General features: G+C 44.8%; 1 long non-coding RNA gene across 1 annotated transcript in view; it reads right to left on the reverse strand.

The window, feature by feature from the left end:
* Window positions 1-736: 736 nt before the first annotated feature.
* LOC105539522 overlaps window positions 737-2,737 on the reverse strand; it is a 5,847-nt gene continuing 3,846 nt past the window's right edge. Inside the window, exon 3 of the long non-coding RNA XR_001006060.1 lies at window positions 737-1,850. This is a non-coding gene — a long non-coding RNA (uncharacterized LOC105539522). The remainder of the gene's footprint in view (window positions 1,851-2,737) is intronic.

Below are 2,737 nucleotides of genomic sequence, written 5' to 3' on the forward strand. Positions count from 1 at the left end.
AAATTTACTCATTATAATGCTATTTTTCTAGATTACAGGAGATGTTCACTTTTCACCTTATATAATTCAGTATAAGGCCGGGAGCAGTGGCTCATGCCTGTAATCCCAAAACTTTGGGAAGCCAAGGCAGTCGGATCACTTGAGGTCAGGAATTTGAGGCCAGCCTGACCAACATGGCAAAACCTCGTCTCCATTAAAAATACAAAAATTAGCCAGGTGTGGTGGCGAGCACCTGTAGTCCCAGCTACTCTGGAGGCTGAGGCAGGAGAACCACTTAAGCCTGGGAGGCAGAGGTTACAGTTGAGTCGAGATTGCACCACTGGGTGACAGAGTGAGACTCCGTCTCAAAAAAACAAAACAAACAAACAAACAAAAAAATTCAGTATAGTTTGACTTTTTATCACTACAATATATTACTTCTGCAGGCCAGGCACGATGGTTCACGCCTGTAATCCCAGCACTTTGGGAGGCTGAGGCAGGCGGATCATGAGGTCAAGAGATTGAGACCATCCTGGCCAACACAGTGAAACCTCATCTCTACTACAAACACAAAAATTAGCCGGGCATGGTGGCACGCACCTATAATTCCAGCTACTCAGAAGGCTGAGGCAGGAGAATTGCTTGAACCCGGGAGGAGAAAGTTGCCGTGAGCCGAGATCGGGCCACTGCACTCCAGCCTGGTGACAGAGCGAGACTCCATCTCTCTCTCACACACACACACACACACACTCTATATATATATTACTTTTGCAATAATAAAAAATAAACATACTTCTGCTCAGATAAAGAGAATATCAGTAAGCCCTAATATTAAGTTTTTCACAGTGAAAGCCCTTCAAAATTGCTTGACAAATAAATTCTAAGTATATTAACTGTGGGAAAAAATCTATGCTTGTGAAGACTTTGTAGACACATTTCTTAAATGCTGAAGCTATAATTTAAAAATGAAGATTTCAGGAGACAAAATAAAGTCAGCTGGATAAAAAATGCACAGAGAGAAAAAACATAACAAAATGTTAAGAAAGGGTATCTCGGCTGGGCACGGTGGCTCATGCCTGTAATCCCGCACTTTGGGAGGCCGAGGCAGGCGGATCACGGGGTCAAGAGTTCGAGATCAGCCTGGCCAACATAATGAAACCCCATCTCTACTAAAAATATAAAAATTAGCCAGGCATGGTGATACATGCCTGTAGTCCCAGCTACTCGGGAGGCTGAGGGAGGAGAATCGCTTGAACCCAGGAGGCAGAGGTTGTGGTGAGCCGAGATCATGCCACTGCTCTTCAGCCTGGGCAACAAAGCAAGACTCCATCTCAAAAACAAAAACAAAAACAAAAACAAAAGGAGTGGGTGTCTCTTGGCACTGGGACAATGAATCCCAACAAATTCCCAACAAATGATATTTTTTCCTTAAATTTCAGAATTTTTGAAGTTTTACACAATGAATATTTTGTGATCTGAAAACTTTTTCTTCCCCTCCTCTTCCAATTCAACAGCTGAATAATAATCTTGTGTTCATTGTCTACTATTGCTTAATATATTATTGCCAGATTTAGAGGCTTAACAAAGCAAACAGTTACCATCTCACAGTTTCTGTGGGTCATGAATCCAGGCAAAGTTTAGTTGCATGGTTCTGGCTCAGGGTCATTCATGAGGTTGCATTTAGGATGCTGGCCAGGGCTGCAGCCATCTGAAGACTTGACTGGGGCTGGAGGATCTGATTCCAGGATGGATCACTCAGATGGCTGTTGGAAGTAGGTCTCAGTTCCTTGTTGGTGTTGGCAGGAGGCTTCAGTTCCTTACCACATAGACCTTTCCATAGGACTGCTTGAGTGCCCTCACATGACAGCTGACTTCTCCCAGAATAAATGATACAAAATAAGACAGCCAGGAGGAAAACATAGAGCCTTTTACATCCAATCTCAGATATCACAAACCATCACTTCTGCCATATTCTATTAGTTAGAGGCAAGCTCACACTTAACTGGGGGAGGGGAGGAGGAATTAGCCTCTTTCTTTTGAAGGAAGGAACATGAAAGAATTTGTGAAGGGCCAGGCGCGGTGGCTCACCCCTGTAATCCCAGCACTTTGGGAGGCCAAGGGGGGCGGATCATGAGGTCAGGAGATCGAAGTCATCCTGGCTAACATGGTGAAACTCCGTCTCTACTAAAAAAATACAAAAGAAAAATTAGCAAGGCATGGTGGCAGGTGCCTGTAGTCCCAGCTAGTGGGGAGGCTGAGGCAGGAGAATGGCGTGAACCTGGGAGGCGGAGCTTGCAGTGAACCGAGATTGCGCCACTGTACTCCAGCCTGGGCGACAGAGCGAGACTCTGTCTCAAAAAGAAAAAAAAAAAAAAGAGAAGAATCTGTGAACGTATTTTTGAAACACAAGAAAATTTCTGGCGATTTTCCCCCCCTCAAATTTCCCTCCTCCAATCCAACTACAACACATGAAACTCCTTAATCTTCCTAAAGCGCACCTCTGATCATGTCATCCTGCAATAAAGAAACTGTCCCTGGTTCCCCACAACCCAGGGAACTCCATAACTTGGCTTCTGAGGACCAATTACCGTATTGCCCTTCAGCTCCAGCTCAACATAAACCCATCGTACACTCCCGTCTCTAGTCTTGACACCTGTCCATGCCCTCTCAATACCTCGTCCCAGGCTCTTTCCCATCTCCAGTCCCTTGCATTTGCTGTTTCCTCTGCCTGGAATGTTTTACATGGATGGTTCTTCAT

This window comes from Mandrillus leucophaeus, unplaced genomic scaffold (genome assembly GCF_000951045.1).
Source record: "Mandrillus leucophaeus isolate KB7577 unplaced genomic scaffold, Mleu.le_1.0 Scaffold206, whole genome shotgun sequence".
NCBI classification, from domain to species: Eukaryota; Metazoa; Chordata; class Mammalia; order Primates; family Cercopithecidae; genus Mandrillus; species Mandrillus leucophaeus.